The sequence below is a fragment of the Hyaena hyaena genome, unplaced genomic scaffold (assembly GCF_003009895.1).
Source record: "Hyaena hyaena isolate Hyena2069 unplaced genomic scaffold, ASM300989v1 scaffold_250, whole genome shotgun sequence".
NCBI classification, from domain to species: Eukaryota; Metazoa; Chordata; class Mammalia; order Carnivora; family Hyaenidae; genus Hyaena; species Hyaena hyaena.
The window spans coordinates 2055459-2074560 of NW_024080882.1; the positions used below are offsets into that span (position 1 = coordinate 2055459).

At 41.2% G+C, this 19102-nt stretch overlaps 1 long non-coding RNA gene across 1 annotated transcript; it reads right to left on the reverse strand.

Annotated features, from left to right (window-relative positions):
- Positions 1-692: 692 nt before the first annotated feature.
- LOC120240243 lies at positions 693-4344 on the reverse strand. The gene is made up of 3 exons (XR_005530606.1): positions 4313-4344; positions 3420-3539; positions 693-1116 (listed from the first exon to the last, which is right to left on the reverse strand). It is a non-coding gene; the product is annotated as an uncharacterized LOC120240243 (long non-coding RNA).
- Between the last annotated feature and the right edge of the window lie 14758 nt (positions 4345-19102).

Sequence of the window (19102 nt, forward strand, 5' to 3'; positions counted from 1 at the left end):
AGAAAAGGGCCTGCAGGGAGGGTCATGTCTCATTAGAAGGAATGTGGATAATCAGCTCTATGAGAGATCACAACAAATTAATACCATGTTTCAAAAGATGACACATATTTGTAGATTACCTTCAACCCTTGCCTTAAGGGAGAAAATCAGTTTTCTCTGCTGATGTGTTTAAACAAAGTTACATGGCTACCCATAACAAAAGGTTTCCTGTCTAGGTAACTTAGGGGGCAAAAGACGGTCTCCAGATTTTCGATGCAACCCTGTGTGCATGTACCAACTTCCCCCACCCACTGCCCTGCCACACTTCTATCAGCGTGCTGCCACATGGCTGGCAGAAAACCCCTTAGTTTCCCAGGGTGGATTTTTAGCATCTTTACTTGGAGGTCTCCTCCTTAGGTGCTTTTGTTAGCCCCTCGCTGGTACCAAAGGGAAAACATGAATGTGACATTTGGAAACACAAGACAGCTGTTAGGTTTTACATACATGGTGTGATGTGGAATGAAATCTTTAATGAAAAATGTTATATTGACATGGTACAGGTGTGTGTGTGTGTGTGTGTGTGTGTGTGTGTGTGTTCAAGCTGTACTATTCCCACCTTCTGAGATTTATATGTAAAGAGTGATTATTTGTATGTGGGGGGGGGGTATGTGGAATGGGACTCTACTGCCAGGTGCTCTGGTTGTTTGGTTTATTTCTTGTGTAATATAATTAGGAAGGCAAACCCCACAGAATTTAAGGTGTTACACATCTCTTCAGCTCTGACTAAGAAATCCCTTTCCACGAGACAAGAATATATTCAGTTGTATTCCAAGCAGAGATGGAAAAATATCTTATAAATTTTTAATCCACCAAGTGGCATGTACTATTCTGAGCTATTGTCCCGGGTCAGACAGCATTTTATACCTGCTTGTCGTCCATTTGGAAAGGAGGCAACTGTGATGCAGGGGACAGACCCCCGACTCACAACCTCAGAAGTGCCAAAGTGATGGGTTTTAATGGAGGGGTAAAATTACTGGAGTTATTTCTTATTCATATCCTTTTCCACCAGTAAGCATCAGTGAAACAACCTGGATATTTCCTTCCTCCATCAACACGGAACCCAAAATGTATTCAAAACTGGAAGAAAAAGAAAAAAATTCACAGTAAAGAAAGCAATGTATACATGTGTATTTTAGGGGATGCTTTAAAACAGAATATATTACTACAATAGCAAGATTCATGACATTGGCTACCTCGAAGATATGAAAAATGGAAAGCATTATCAATAATGATCACAGTTATTAATTTTAAATGATTAATTGTATTTATTAAGATTAAGCCTAGTCTTAATAAAACACAGCATACTTTTGTAACTATTAAATTCTATCACACACATCAATCTTTGCCAATTAAATCCAAATGTTTCCGGAATAGAATAAAATAAGTGTTTATAGAATAAATTATTAAAAAGATATATAATATCAAATAGATTGTTACTTTTCTCCTTATTTATGGCCAGCGGTAGGAGATTAAAATATCTTAGGAAATCTTGTTGGTGAGTATGAATATATCTTGCAACCAAAAGGCAAATGAGAATATAAGGTTTGGTTTTGGCTAGGGTTGTTCATATAATTCACGTTTGGAATTTACACATGTTAGGGAGAGTTTGTGTATTTCAGGGAGAGTTTATGTGTTTCAGGTTTAGGGTATTTAGCCCACTGGATGTGTGTCCGCTTTTAATAGTATGGTAAAAAGAAGACCCTCTAAATAGTTGAGTGGCTAAAATTCTCTTAAACCCTGTTCTCTACCCATTTCTCCACTGTGATTTCATGACTTAGGGCATAGTGTAGTGCTAATATAGTTAGTTATTCAGGCCTTTTTGTCAAGGGTCAAGGATATTTTCAGAGGACGGAGAAGGATTTCTCTGGAATCGTCACTGAAGGAGGTGCCAGGACGAGTATTTCCAGCCTTAAGTGTCTTGTTGAATGATTCTGCCATTGACGTTCATTCTGTGAGCTCTAATGATCGCAGACGTCAGAGAAATATGCTTTTGTTACAGTGACGTGTTCTTAAAACAAGTGTTGTTATAAAATAGCATTTGGCATTCCAATTCACTATGCAGTAAAATGTATTTAAAATTATCACTGATTAAAGTTCGCCTGGCATCCTGGGTTATGACATCCTTTTCTGAGACAGAAGGTCAGAATTTCGGTCGTGCCAGAAATGAAGACCTACTGAAGCATTAGGTCATGGGAATGGCCTGGCCCACAGTGGGAAGGGGAACCCCCTGATGGTCAAGAGGACCTTTGATGCTTTGCCCCCCGCTGGCTCTGCCTCACCTCTATTTCTGATCTTAGACTAAATAACCTCCTGACTAACATAATTGGTGGTCCAGCCTGCTCCTCCTGCTGGCTCCCTCCAACTCAAATGAGGAATGGCTGGATAATTAAGCCCTTTCTTAGCTGCCTCGAGCCTGGCCTTTGTGACAGCATGGTGGGCAGGCTGGCCAACGCTGCAGATCCCCTTTGCCATCATCCCCTCAGTTCACTGAGGTGGATTTTTGGCATCCTTACATGGAGGTCTCCTCGCTGGGTGCTTTTGTTAGCCCCTCCCTGGTGCCAGGCAAACTGCTCTCTTAACACTGGACATGCCCAAATTATCAAACTGCCATAAATTATATCCCCCAGCAGCCTCATACTTGACTGCCTCCTTCCCTTACCTTGTTCACCTGCTTTGACTCTGTTTGAATAGGCATTCTTCATTCTACATTCTTAAAAGGGTTATTTGCTCTGTATACCCAATGAGATGGTGCCTTCTGTAATAAGTTCTCAGCTTTGAGATATGCCCAAGAGGGCAGACTTTTCAGCTGATAAGAGAATTAACCTTTTAGCTGAAGATGGCCTTTATTGCTAGATGGGCCTTTATAGCGCGAGTTTGTACCATTTAAGAATGTCACAGTAGTATATGGCGACTTTTACATGCCTACAATAGATCAGTTTCATGAGTCAGGGTGACCAGGGGGTGAGTAACAATCTGGGTCAGCTGTGTAGTTAAGTATGCCAATTTATTTTTTAAAAATGGCTCTGTAGAGTCACCTCGCTTACTTATGAAAGTAGGAGAAATGAGGGAAAGTGATCATCAGAATCCACTGTAATTTGAGACCTCACTTGGGTGAGTCCAACCCGCTGTCCGGCGGCTAGAGGGTTGGAAAAGAAATAAATGGGTCAGACAAGAGGCTCATTAGATTCTCAGGATATTGAGATCCTTGAGTGCTAGAGAAAATGTTTCTTAGTTTTATAACCGTGTACTGAGTTATTGAGACAGATTTGATAGTTATATCTAGGGCTTGGCATAGGGTAGGTATTCTCCAAATTCTAATTCCCCTCAATGGTTCTTGCCATATGTGTGCATTTGCTGGTATGCTGGATGCATTTACTCACCTTGATAGCAACCGAATAGCTGCATCCAAATACTCGGTACTGCTGATGCTTCTCTCGCTTTCTCTCCACTTTAAATACAGCGAAACCTTGGATTGCAGAGTCACTTGTTCTGTAAATGTTCTGCAAGACAAGCAAACATTTCTAATAAATTTTAACTTGATAAATGAGCAATGTCATACAACATGAGTAGTACGTGGTGCCGAGTGTCACATGATCACAACTGAACCAATGGTTGTCTCATGAGCGTGTGCGCGTCATTGTGAGTGATAGACTCCCATGCTCAGATGGTGGGTCTCAAGCCGCAGTGTTTGACAGAAATCAGTGATTTTTCAGAACGTTGGAAGATGCCTACAATTGACACTAGTGCATTTTTTGTCACTTCAAAGCACTTATGGACAGTCCTTTGCTTTTCCATATAAGAGTGAGCTTTGGAATGCTTTGTTTCATTCTAGGTCAGGCTGTCTAAAGATTGAGACCCTTCCCTCTGCTGCCTTATTACCAGTTACATGAAATACAGTATATGACAAGAGTTTACTAATACTGTACTGTAGTCAACATCTGTTAATGATAGTGAAAGTCGTCCTCCACAATAGCCCTCCTCTCTCATCTCCTTCACACCAGCCACAAAAGTTTACAATGGTGAATGCAGGTTAATTGATTTTTCTTTCTATTTTGTATTCTCTTTATTATTTTGTATTATATAACAGTATTATAATCATTTTTACATAAATACTTTTGGGTGGTGGAACGAATCATCTGAGTTTCCATTTTATCTTATGGGAAAATTTGCTTTGATGTACAAGTGCTTTGGATTACAGGCATGTTTCTGGAATGAATTATGCTCGCAAACCAAGGTTTTGCTCTACTATGCACAAAGGGGGCCATCATACAACCTTACACACCACACTTCTTTTCTCTTTTTCCTCTTTTGTCCCAGTGTATTTTCATTTTGTTCTTCCTTGTTCTTTCTTGCTTCTCAGTCGCGGAGTTGAGGACTTGACCCCAGTGGATGGCAGTGAACAAGGACGAGAGATGGCAGCAAGAAGTAGGGTAAAGGCCTTTAAAACTTGGTACAACTGCAGACTTTTTATATTCAAAAGGTGCCTCTTGAATGTGGGTCAAGTGGTTCTTGTACTTTGTCCCTACTTTTAACAACACTTGAAGGCACCATCGTGATTGCGGGGTGAAGGGGGAGTGGGAAAATTGCATAGAGTAGATTCAGAATCATCTCAAACACAAAAGAGGAAAGCAGTGATGTCAAAAAATTACTGTGTGAAAAATTCTGAGCGTGGAACCTCTACTATGTTACTGAGGAGCCCGCACTTAAAATGGAAAAAGACACACACCCTTCCGCTCTCTGGGCCTTGCACTTGCCCCTCTACAGTGAGGCAGTGTTGTAGAATTGAAGGTTTGTGTAGAGGAAGGAAAGCCCAGCTGGTAGAACGAGGAAATGGCAGCTTTGTGCAGCTCTGGGGAAGAAACTGCACTGAGGCTGCCTGCAGATTCATCTGAAATTCTCCCAGTTATTCTCCTGAATAAGAGCGTTCTCGTGCTGAAATAAAACAGTCATGGTGAACAGTCTATTCAATGGTCTTCTTTTTTTTAATGTTTTATTTATTTTTGAGAGAGAGGCAGCGTGAGCAGGGGAGCGTCAGAGAGAGAGGGAGACACAGAATCCGAAACAGCCTCCAGGCTCTGAGCTAGCTGTCAGCACAGAGCCCGACGCGGGGCTTGAACCCACAAACCGTGAGATCATGACCTGAGCCAAAGTCGGAGGCTTAACCGGCTGAGCCACCCAGGTGCCCCATCAACGATCTTTTGAAAGACAAGTTAATGGGGAGAAGGGTGTCAAATCTTTGGCTTCTGTTGTTGTTTGTAGTAGAATTTGAAACAAGACAGTATATAATTTAACTCTAAATGATAACGTTTTATTTCATTATTGTATTTTAAAAATGTTTATTTATTTATTTCGAGAGCTCATGTTCTCATGAGCCAGGGAGGGGCAGAGTAAGTAAGAGAGAATCCCAAACAGGCTCCTCGTTGTCAGCACAGAGCCCCACACGGGGCTCAAACTCATGAACCATGAGATCATGACTTGAGCTGAAATCAAGAGTCAAGTGTTTAACCCACTGAGGTACCCAGATGCCCTACAAATGATAGCATTTCAATCTCAGCAGTACGTCATTGTGCAGTGCTCTGAGGGAGCTCCTTGCTGTCATGAGTCCTGCATCTTAGAAAGCAAGAGGTAGTTGCAAGGAAACAAATCTTCACTTTAGGGTCCTTCCTATGTAAGCTCTTCTACTTCCTAGCTTGCTCTTTCTCAGGGAGCCCCTTCACCTCTCTGGATCTCAGTTTTTGCTGACATTTGGCTACTGGGGATACTAGCAACCACAGCATCGTGTTGTTAGTTGGGATGGGATGGTTAGTTGCAATTACACACATTACAGTATTCAGCCCTTACCATGGTGTGTGAATTGTATCTGTGCACAATATAAGTCTTTCCTTTGTGTCTTTTCCTGAACAAGTAGGAACATCCACAAGTAGAGGAAACACATTTTTTAAAGATTTTTTGTGTTTAATTTTAGAAAGAGAGAATGTGTACAAGTGGGGGAGGCGAGAGAGGGAGAGAGAGAATCTCAAGCAGGCTCTACTCCACATCCAGCGTGGAACCCAATAGGGAGCTCGATTTCACCATCCTGAGATCATGACCTGCACAGAAACCAAGAGTCTGATGCTTAATCACCTGACTCACCCCTGTGCTCAGAGGAAACACAGGTTTTTAGGGCAATTTGATTTCTGTCGAAGTAACCTAGGCCAGTGTTCTCAAACTTTCACGAAATCTTACCTGAAAGCTCTCTGTAAAACAGATAAAATGGAGCTTGGGTAAAGGGCCTGGGGTTTCCACCATTCTGTCCCTCAAGCAGCATTTACACTGTGATTTGTGAACAACGCTCCCAATTCCTTGGAAAGAGTGACCCCCGAATTGTGCACTGACGTGTATTCTCTGGTATCTCCATGAACTACTCCAACTCTGTACCACTGATAATTTATTAGAACTACTTGTTCTCCCTGAGTTTGCTTATTTCTCTGTGATATTTTAATGGTACCACACACTGGATTCCCAAAGAATATTTCAGAACTCTGCACCACACATTCTCTCTGAAACCAAAGGGAGAGGAGCTCATGCATAGGAGATTCTGAAGCATCATGTGTTTGGACCCAGGATATGCACCAGAGATACTTCCTTGAGGGCATTCCATTTTTAAGCAATGTGAGCCGGCTATCAGCACATTTCTCAAGGATTATGGCTTATCCTTGGGTGTACTCTGGCACCTGAGGTCAAGATAAGCTAGAATATTCACTCAATCACTGGCATGTAGTGCCTTTCCTGCTGATTGTTTGTAAACCATGGATTTTAGTAGAAAGTTACAAAAAAATTTTTCTTTTGAATAGCCAGGTTCCCCTATATGTGCTCACTGATGCATACTCAGTTGAACATCAGTCCCAAGAATGTGAAATCCTTTTTACACAATTAGATTGTATACTTTATGCATACTAATAAGGTGCGGGTATGGGATGTTTATCTTCTTCCAGAGGATTATAAATTCTTTTGGCAGGTACTGTCTCTTTCTATTTCACTGTGTAATATGTACCCAGAGGCAACTATTCTTTGCCAGAGTGCCTCCTCCAAACAACTGAAATCAATGAGGTTTAAGAGTGTTCTGAAATGGGTGTCTCAAATATGTTGCATTTTCCCTCGCTGGTAGATGCACCAACCACTTGGTGGCTGTCCTTCAGCAACAGTTATATTTATCATGTTGGTTTTCCAGATAGATCGTTGATTTTACTATCATTTAGAGAAGAAACTGAAACTTGGTATAGAATGCCGTACTTTGCTTTTGATTTGGGACAGACACTTACATGGCTAATGGGAGAGCCAAATTTCAATTTTTTTAAATGTTTATTTATTTTTGAGAGAAAGAGCGTGTGAGTGAGTGGGGGAGCAGCAGAGAGGGAGAGGGAGACACAGAATCCGAAGCAGGCTCCAGGTCTCTGAGCTGTGAGCACAGAGCCAGACACAGGGCTCCAACCCACAAACCATGAGATCATGACCTGAGCTGAAGTCAGACGCTTAACTGACTGAGCCACCCAGGCACCCCTGCGAGAGACAAATTTTCATTTTCAACTGCAGTTGGCAATATCTTGAGGTCTGAAAGATATTCTTATGCTGTCATTGTAATTGGTTTTCCTTTGCTTGTTTTGCTTTTGGCCATCTTACTGTATCTTTGAACTGAAATGAAGGTCTTGGTTACCAGTTCCTTTGATGGTTCCAACCCAGTGTAGATCAGGCAGTTGAATGAGAGGTCATACCTTTGCAGTCAGATTGCTGGATCAGTGAGTTCTCAGCCTATTCTTAATCTCAGGAGCTGAGTAGTTCTGGGTTATAGAGAGATAAAGAAGGAGAAGGAGAAGAAAAACTTCCACTAATCTGCATTTGCTGAATCCAGCGGCCCATATGACTGTCCCACAGGCTGTCTGCAAGTGGTTAGTGCTGTTTTGTGGATATTTAAGTCAATATCCACCAGTGTGGCTGTATCATATTTTTTTTTTTGGTCATCGTTACAAATTTGAAAGCAGTGGTAGTACGTTTTCCTCTCTCATGGTTTAGTAATAGATGCTTCATAATTGTCTGGTAGGCATCCAAGGCTGGGCTCTCACAGTTGTGGTGGAGACTGTGTGCTTACTACAGGCAGTACATCAATTTGACACACTGGTTATTTGCTTCCTCCACTCTGCTAACCACAGTGGATCTCAGCCCTTATATGTGAAGCCGGGAGAAATGATTTGAAATGAAAATGAATATTAATAATCTATCACATAGGTGGCTGCTGACTGTAATTCATTCTGAGTAATGCTGGCCAGGATTCTGAACACATGCCTGAGAGTCTTCAGACACACGACCAGTTCAATCAGATGAAAGCAGCTGTGCACAACTGCACCGTGGTAAGCGTCAGTGTGTGTCTGCACATCCGTTTCAGGAACATCATTTTCTTATATCTGGTATCGCCAAAGATAAGCATGCCGTCATGATTCTGCCACAGAGATTGACTTTTGGGCATGGTGATATTATACGTCTACCATGAATGCCAATGGGTTTGAAATAAAGGCCTGATGATTGTAGATATTATCTTCATTTTGAGGATGAGTAATTTGGAAGCTGTGTGGAAATAGTACACGCCATTATATATGTATTATATTATATATAGTATATTATATAATATATATAATGGCAATGGCTAATATTATATATATTATATCTTATATATTATATATATTATATCATATATAATATAAGATATATTTCACATAGTTACATACAAATATATATAAATTTATTTTATATATTATATTTATATATTATATATAAAAATATATATAAATTTATATATATTTGTATGTAAGTGTATATATATTTGTATGTAAGTGTATGTGTATGCACATGTATCAAAATTGCATGTTTGGGGGTGCCTGGGTGGCTCAGTTAAGTGTCCAAATTCCAGTCAGGTCATGATTTCTGATTTCATGGGTTCAAACCCCACATCGGGCTCTGTGCTGACAGCTCAGAGCCTGGAACCTGCTTTGGATTCTGTGTCTCCATCTTTCTCTCTGCCCTCCCTGGCTTGTGCTTGCTCTCTCGCTCTCTCAAAAATAAATAAATAAAGCTAAAAAAATGAATTGTATGTTTGGAAAAAAAACCCACATGCTTCCCCTCCCTGCCCCTGCCATGATTGCATCAAAGGTCAGGAAAGAAAAGTAGAAGCTTGTTCACCTTATGAGCAAAGAGATGATTTTTTTAACTTTTTTAAAAATTTATTTTTGAGATAGAGAGAGACAGAGCATGAGTGGGGGAGGGGCAGAGAGAGAGGGAGACACAGAATCCGAAACAGGCTCCAGGCTGAGAGGTGTCAGCACCAGAACTTGATGTGGGACTTGAACCCACGAACCGTGAGATCATGACCTGAGCCACCCAGGCACCCCCAGTGGAAAGAGATAAATTCAATGGTGATGGGGCTCTCACTGGGGAAGTGAATCCTAGGATGAGATGGGAAAGGTAGGTGCCAGAAGGTCTTGAAGGGGTAAGGGCAGGGACAGGGCTAGTCTCTCAGTGTCTCACTGCCCCAGGGAAACCTTCTATTCCCCTGTCTCTTTTGTGCTGAGGCTGGCAATTGTTTTTCTTCAAGGCGAGAAGGAAGTGTGGAACAGAAAAAGTAGTGCAAGGGAGGTACGAGGAATGGGGGAAATGTGAAGGCAAATCGTTGCAGGTTGTTAAAGGCCCAAGAAAATCCCGCCAGAGCACTGGTGCTGAGTCTGTGTGGTAGACAGCTCGAGGCCCGAAGGGACCATTGTGCAGCCCTCTGCAACAATGCAGGGAGCAATAACAATAAAAATGACGGCGATAGCAGCAGCAACCGTGATCTTATGGGCAGCTGACACTTATGGGACAGTCTCTTGGAGGAGGTTACTGTGGTTAGCATTTGACATGCATGATCTTATTTAATAATACTGTCACCACAGAAAGATGATGATATGCCCATGTCACAAATGAGGAAATTGAAGTGTATAGAAGTTAAATTGCTCACTTAAGGTTATACAAGTAGTAATAACAGTAACTTAAATTTAATCAAAAAGGGGCCAAATTGCTTTTAGGTGTTTGTAGCTCTTTAGTTGCTGTTGTTGTTTCTGGAAGAATAAAGCAATTGATTCTCAATTTCAGCTATGCTTTGGGGTCATTTGGGGAACTTGAAAAACTGGTGGCTGATCCTACCTCCCAGATGTTCTTTAGTTCATCTGAGGTGTGATGAGGGTTTGAAGAGCTCCCCGGGAGATGCTAATGTGATGGCCAAGGTTGAACATTCCTGTTCTTTTTTTTTTTTTTTAATGTTTTTTATTTATTTCTAGGAGAGAGAGAGAGAGACAGCGTGAGCAGGGGAGGGTCAGAGAGAGAGGGAGTCACAGACCGAAACAGGCTCCAGGCTCTGAGCCGGCAGTCAGCACAGAGCCCTACGCGGGGCTCGAACCCACGAACTGCGAGATCATGACCTAAGCGAAAGTCGGACACTTAACCGACTAAGCCACCCAGGCGCCCCTGAACACTCCTGTTCTAAAGTAGATTCTCTTCTGTTTTGCTCTAGACTTTCTTTTGGTGCCATCATTTAATTGAATCCCAACTGTGCACATTTTATTTATTGTCCAATAACGTGTTTTGTCTGTCCCTCCTAGCAGAACATAGGCTCCATTTCTGTATCCTCAGCGTCTAGTTTAGTGCTTCATAAATGAAAATGAGTAAGTGTCCTCTCTCTGTTAAAACTGTTTATCACCTGTCAGAAAGTATCCATGCATCATTTTTTTAAAAGTTTATTTATTTTGAAAGAGAGGGAGTGCAAGAGCAGGGGATGGGTGGAGAGAGAGGGAGAGAAAGAGAATCCCAAGCAGACTCCGTGCTGTCAGCACAGAGCCTATCATGGGGCTTGAGCTCATGAACTGTGAGGTCATGACATGAACCAAAGTTGGACACTTAACCAGCTGAGACACACAGGCGCCCCTCCATGCTTCAGTTTTTTAAAGCCACCATGTAACATTTCTATTGAAATAGTAATTTACTTAAAGGTGTGAGGGGTGCTGGCAATTTCTCCTTATATGTGACCATATGAGATAGCCAGATGGAGGAGGAGATGAGGAGGAAGAGAAAGAACGGGAACCCAGTGAGGTCAGTGGTGTGGAGCTGTGTTCCCGAGAGGGACATCCATTATACAACGAATTTTCTCGATGAGAAGTGGGCTTTTATTTGGTTTAAAATGACATTTTAAACTTCAAACCTAATATTTGATTCGTACTCTTACAATCAATGTAAACAAGAAACCTCAATGGACTCTGCAGGATGGGTGAGGACATGGCGGACAGGGAAGCTTTGGTCTACCCAGCCCTGCAGCGACAGAAATCTGCTTTTACCCAGAGCAAGCCAGTGTGGGCTGGGCTGGGCTGTGTGGAAGCACCGCTTACCAGTGTCTACTCTAGTTCTGGGCGAGGTGATTAATACAACCAAAAGGCATCTTTCAACCTCGAGAATAATTCAGGCCCCAACAGCTCATCAATCTGCTATTGCTTTGCAGAGCAAAAAATTTAATACATAATAAATAATTTCTCCCTGCCTCAAAAGGAATGAAAATTCCTTTGTAACAGTATTTCTGATTTTAAAGGTAACCATCATCACACCATTAATGCTTCATCATGCACTTAATTTAAAATCCAAATACTGAAGATTTAAACTGAAATTCTACTCATAAAATGAAATGATTAACTTAGTAAGTTGTGACTTCTGCATGTAGTTCCAATACTGACAAAGATAGGATGTGGAGGAGGAATTGGAAGGGAAGCTGAGTGGGAAACACATTGAGTCAGGGTATGTGTTTATATAATTAGTGTCATAGACTATTTTAAATTTTACCTAATAGGCATTTTAATAATATTTAGTATGTACCAGGCACTATTATGAGCACAATACAAATGTTAACTCATTAATCATGTCCGCTCTATGAAATAGATATTATTGGTATCATTCCTGTTTTATAAATAAGAAACTAAGGCACAGAGAGGTTAAGTGACTTGTAGAAGATCACACAGTGCATGAGTGATACAGCCAGGACTCACACCTCAGTTGTCTGGCTACAGAGCCTGCATCCCTAACTACTGTGGATATCACCGCTCTAGGAAAACACCTCCCAGATTCACATGCTCTCTTGTTTAAGCTGAGATGTTGCCTCCTATGGGAAAAGGCCACTGTTGTCAGTTCAGTTGAAAATGTCCCATGCATGAGATGAAGTTGGTTAAATGTTAAATGGTGACGGTCAGCATCATTGGTTCGTTCTGAAGGAATGGCCATCAGGGCTGTCCACACATGCCCTCATCAGATCAGCCCTCCCGTCCCTGGTAGGGGTGGTTACAACCCGAGAGGCAAACTCCAGCGTTGGTTTGCAGGTATGCTAAAAGAGAAAGAAAACGTGTGTGATGGATACAGAAATAAATATCCTTTAGGAAGTGGGCCGAGGGATGTGGCAAGTTGGAGACTTACTTTTCCTTATATAGTTTCCATGCTGCAAAAGATTTTCTTTCTTGTTCAGAACTGTGCAGGTGTTCGTTTTATAATGTTTTCAATGAAAAGGGCTATCACGCTGTATATGTGATATACATAACTGGAGTAGGACTGGAGTGAGGGAAACAAGGTGGCCTTTGCAGTGATACATGTAGAAATTGTGAGCCTCTGAGCAGAGAGAAAGCAGGTGAGGACAGGAGGGTTTTGGAGTTTGCGGCTGTTAGGGAGACGTAGCCTTGAGTCCTCGGTGACCTGAGAATTCTACCTCGTCGAGCTACACACCTGCTGATATGAAGGTGAAGTGCATCTGACAGCTATAAGTGCATGTAATGATAGAGCAGTTAGAGGCTGAAGAGATTCTGGAACAGGGGGCACACATAGGTTAGGATTCATGACATCTGCGGTGCCCATTGGCATCTACAAAAGTGAGAGGCCCAAGTGGCATTGCTACTTGATGCACATACACTTGTTTGGACTGTGAACCCTGGGGACCTTATTTGGACAGCTCGCCCTTAGGAAATGTCCATGGGAGGTAGTCTGTGTCTGTCCAAGTTGACCGACATTTTTATTTATGGACACGTCTTTAAGTCTAACAGGAGAATTAGGTGTCATGAATTAAAATACGTATGATTAAGTATGTTTCTTTTAAAAAATTTTTTTAACATTTATTTTTGAGAGACAGAGAGACAGAACACAAGCAGGGGAGGGGCAGAGAGATAGGGAGACACAGAATCTGAAGCAGGTTCCAGGCTCTGAGCTGTCAGCACAGAGCCGGACGAAGGGCTTGAACTCACAAACTGTTAGACCATGACCTGAGCCGAAGTTGGCCACTCAACCGACTGATCCACCCAGGCACCCCAGATTAAGTATGTTTCTAAAGCTATGGTTAATCATATCGTGACAGAGCTAAATGAATAAATTTAGACCCTTATTAATGCTCCTAATGCTAACCATTTACAGTTAAAATCAATATTTTTCTCAGAGTAATGACTGTAGGTACTGGATTACATCATTTAAGCATAAAACTTTCTGTGATAAATCTGCATTGGGAAATGATTTCATATCTAACTTTTCTTTTAGGAAAAGTGGAAAAGTTAAAGGGTTTGCAAAACCACCCACAGCAATTTATTATTTTATGTGGAAATAATTTTTCAGTAATATGCATTTAAAACATTGTAAAAGTATGAATTCTGTAACACTATGAATTCTAAGAAGGCAAGAAAAATGGTTTTTTAAATTTTTTAATGAGATGCACTTTTGGGGTATGTGGGGGGCTCATTTGGTTCAGCGTCCCACTTTGGATCAGGTCATGATCCAAGCCCCACATCTGACCCTGCACTGTCAGCTCAGAGCCTGGAGTCTGCTTCAGATTCTGTGTCTCACTCTCTTTCTGTCCCTCCCCTGCTCATGTTCTTTCTCTCTCAAAAATAAACAAACAAACAAACAAACAAGAGAGGGGCTTATTTATTTATTTATTTATTTATTTATTTATTTTAATGTCCGTCTATTTGTTTTAAGAGAGTGCAGAGGAGGGGCAGAGAGAGAGGGATAGAGAGAGAATAGAATCCCAAGCAGGCTCAATCCTGGCAGCAAGGAGCCTGACTTGGGGCTCGATCTCACAAACCTGAGCCAAAATCAAGAGTCTTAACCAACTGAGCTTAACTGACTGAGCCACCCAAGCGTTACAAGAAAAATGATTGTTGCTGGGGCCCCTGGATGGCTCAGTCGGTTGAGCACCGACTTAGGCTCAAGTCACGATCTCGCAGTTCTGAGTTTGAGCTCTGCGTCAGGTTCTGTGCTGACAGGTCAGAGCCTGGAGCCTTTTTCAGATTCTGTGTCTCCCTCTCTCTGCTCCTCCCCCACTCATGCTCTGTGTCTCTCTCTCAAAAATAAATAAACATTAAAAAAAAGAAAAGAAAAGAACAATGATTGTTAATCAACTATTGGATTAACATGTATTATAACTAGAACTTTATTTTAGAATTGTCCAAATATGATAGAGTAGAATTGTGTATTTTATACACTATAATACTTTGGGCGCATCATGTAAATAGTGTGTCAACATTAATAAGAATAGCCTTTGAAAATGGAGTTTAATCATTTTTTTATTTCCATTCTTTGTTTCCCTATGTATATCAAAAGTAGAAGTTCTTTCTGCCTTCAGGTAAAGAGGAATTTGGAAAGTTTGTTGAGTTTAATAATTAAGAGTGTGAGCTCTAGCAACAGATTTGATAGATTCGAATCCCAGCTCCAGTACGTACCAGCTGCACTGGGAAAATTATGTGCTTTTTATGTGCCTTAGTTCCCTAATCTATAAAAGGGGAATAAAAATTGTACTAACCTCCATAGATCTGGGAACTACATGAGTGAATATATAAAGCAATTAGGACAATGCATACATATAGTAAGTGTTCAGTTAACATCAGATATTATTATTGGTCAAAATCTAATGAATAATGACAGCTTTTGACCAAGAATAATATCTCAACATCTTTGATTCAAGATCTTGGAATATAATGTGCCATTAAGGCCTATTATGAAAGACCAAAGAGAGAATAGCGACTCATACTTGTTGAGTGCTTACTATGTGTCAGGCTCTTTTCTAGGTATTTCACATGTACTCTTTTAGTATGTGTCAAGAAATAAAGAATAAAAAGAATTAACAGGCGTAGAAAAAGTGTCATAGACAAACGTAATGGAGAAGAATTTTGTCTAAACCTAAAAGATCCCCTCAGCCATCATGAGAAACCTTGGGTCCTGATAAGAGGATGGCCTTGGGTCCAGCTTCTCAGCATCACAGCCCCAAGAGATGCAGTTTGTTGGTGTCTCTGGGCTCATGGGATCATAGGCACTTTTGTAAAAGGTTCTGGATGGAAAGATTTCCATGGTGGAAACCTGAGAGGAGCTTCAAAGTAGGGTCGCAGTTCCAACTCATCTTGTACTGCAGATTGGACAGCTGTCACTAGAGGGCGCAGCGCCCACGTTTGCGCATAAGGACTAGGTCGGCTGTTCTTTACACGGACCTCCGGGAAGATTTCATTTAGAAATACCTCTAGGGCAGTACTTCCATCAGGAGAGGTACCTGCCCAGTAGAGAGACTGCCCGACTCCGTTGTGTACCTTCATCCTCTTCTCACACACTCCAGCACACCCCCAACCAGAAAGGACGGAGTTGCAGCGATCACTCAGAGGGGTGGGCTGTGTTATTTGGGGCTGCACTGAAGCCACTTAAAACGCGGAGCTCAGACATCAGTTAATGATCCCTATCTACACTGCGTTAATATTTGGTATATATTTATGCTTATCCTAGAGACTTTAAAATAGTACGGCCTACAGCAAGACAGATGAGGTAGATTCTTTACTTAGATTTCCCTAAATCCATGTGAACCTCGACAAATCATTTATATGACTTGTTTTCTTCATCTTGAAAAGTCAAGGGTTAGGATTATAAGACGATATTAAAAGTTTCTAACAGGGGCACCTGGGTGGCTCAGTTGGTTGAGCATCGGACTTCAGCTCAGGCCATGATCTCATGGTTTGTGGGTTCCAGCCCCACATCGGGCTCCGTGCTGACAGCTCAGAGCCTGAAGCCTGTTTCAGATTCTGTGTTTTCCCTCTCTCTCTGCCTTTCTCATACTCAGGCTCTGTCTCTCTCTCTCACAAAAATAAACATTAGAAAAAAATTTTTTTTAAATTTCTAACAGTCACGAATCCTGTTACTTAGAGCTCAATCTGATGATTTTGAATCCTTATAGAAGATCAGGGTTAAATTTGGGAAGCAAGACTGTAATGTAGGGCTATGATTTGACAAGGATGACAAGATTGACAACGATGAGGGCTGATAAAAAGAGAGCAGACTTTTGGAACAGGGACAACAAGATGGTCAAGGAAGGAAAAACAATAGTCTGGAGAATAGAAACATGATGGTAACTGCTGCAGAATGTGATTAAGGGCCCTAACCTCTGGATACATCAGGCGGGGGGTTGGAAATCTTTGTGCCTTGGGTGGGTTTGCAGGATGATTTTCTGTTTGCTTGGGGACAAGACAATACATTTATAGCTGATTTCCTTCCGTTATTTGATTTTCTTAACCCTAAGAGCTTAAAAGTGTAGAAAGCTATGCACTGGGTACCTGGACAAAAGGAAAAAGATAGGAAGAGTTGGCAGAGACAGTTTCTTCGCTTTATGGTCCCCAGTGCTTGGCTCCAGGTTGGAGCCTTCTGCACATGCAGGCAGAGTTTCTTTAGGGTGGAACGTGGCATAGAGAGAAGAGATATTAATCACTCCTTGTGCACCATGGTTATAGCTGTGTGAGTGGCATATATAACTGTGACCTTGAGGAGAACCAAGGAATGGAAATAAGTCTCAGGGGATAGATTTCATGCCAGCTGTAGCCACATGGCTCTTTGAGCGTCTCTGCATCAGAGTTGAACCATCTCCTCCATGGTTTCTCTTCTCAAAAGCATCAAAGGTGCATGTTTATCTCTTATTGGTTTACTTCTTCCTCAGACTCTTCAATGGACAATGCATCTAATTAGTTTCTCTTACATAGGGATACATTTTTTTAAAAAAAAATTTATAAAGCACCTTTTTGGAGGGGGTTGGTCTCAGTATATGTCTTTTGATGTATAGTACTTTGTAGATTTTTCACATTATGGTAGTGTTTTTTAAAATAAAAACAGGAGATAAAAATATCAGCAGAGGGATGTTTCCTTGCTGAAGCTGAAATCTCTTATTGATTGATTGATTGATTGATTGATGTTTTACTTATTTATGAGAGAGAGAAAAAGCCAGACTGTGAGCAGGGGAGGAGAAGAGAGAGAGGGAGACACAGAATCCAAAGCAGCTTCAGGCTCTGAGCTACCAGCACAAAGCCCAATGCAGGGCTCAAACCCACATGCTGTGAGATCATGACCTGAGCTGAAGTCAGAAGCTTAACCAGCTGAACTACTCAGGCACCTCTGAAATCTCTTTTTTAAATTTTCTTCCTCTAACTACTTAGGTCCAAACAATATGTATTTATACCCAACAACTTAATAGCCATTTGAAAAAATAATATACATGAATTAAAATTTTTAAAAATATTCTTAAAAAAATTTTTAAACATTTTTATTCATTCTTTTGAAAGGCAGAGAGAGACAGGGTGTGAGCAGGGGAAAGGGAGAGAGAGAGATGGAGACACAGAATCCAAAGCAGGCTCCAGACTCTGAGCTGTCGGCACAGATCCCAATGTGGGGCTTGAATTCATGAACCATGACATTATGACCTGAACCAAAGTTGGATGCTCATCCAACTGGGCCACCCAGGTGCCCCCCAAAATTAAAAAAAAATCTTGAAACATCCCAATTACTTACTAATGGGATATATGTATCTCTTTGGCAATTCCAGTTTCTGAAACTTTGGAATCAGACTTCTAGTTGCATTTTGATGTTCATGAAATACTTGCTGTTTATCTTAGCAACTTCCCAAAACAGGGTTTTGCAGAGATGTGACCATCATCAAAAGGAAGAAATAGTGTGACCTAATGTCAAAACTATGCACTATCTCAAGCTAGGAGTTTGTGCTGTGTCTGAGCAATATCAAGTGTCATAAAGTTTTCCTCAAAAGTTTAAAACACCTGAGATCACTGTGTGTCCTAGGGCACCTTGGTGCACAGTTTGGGAACTGTGACTCTAAGCTTAGATGGTGGAGCTTAAGAAGTGGAATTTAAAGCAATCCCACCATAGTAGAGAGTTAGTTAAACAACTAACAACTCCTTCATTGCCCATCACTCTCCAGATGGTGGGAAGATGAGAAATTACAATTTGAGCAACCAGGAAGGCAGGTGTGATACTAGCAGGGGGAAAGGATGATAGCTGTCTTGGGAAGGGGTTGAGGAAAAATACCTTGGCTTATTCTGACATAAGGAATACAGTGAAGGTCCTAGAGAGGGTTGTAACCTGCATCTCTTTTTGTTTGTTTGCTATCATTTTTTTTTTTTTAATTTAAATTAAAGTCGGAGAACATACAGTGTAGTCTTGGCTTCAGGAGTAGAACCCAATGATCCATCTCTTACGTACAACACCCAGTGCTCTCCTTAATGCCCATCACTCATGTAACCCCTTCCCCCTCCACCACTCCCTGCTTCACCAACAAACCCTCAGTTTGTTCTCTTTATTTAAGAGTCTTATGGATTGCCGCCCTCTGTTTTTAGTTTATTTTTCCTTTCCTTCCGCTATGTTCATCTGTTGAGTTCCTCAAATTCCACACATGAGGGAAATCATATATTTGTCTTTCTCTGACTGATTTACTTCACTTAGCATAATACTCTCTAGTTCCTTCCACGTTGTTGCAAATGACTAGATTTCATTCTTTTTCATCGCCAAGTAGTACTCCATTAACCTGCATCTTAAAAAATTAATAGTTGAATAGGTATGAGGTGATAAGATCTCTGATTTATCTGATATTGTCTTCTAGGGAGGATTACAACTTCTAGCTTTTTGACACTGTAGCTCTGGGAAAGTGCAGAAAGCTGTGGGAAAGTTGGTTCATTTG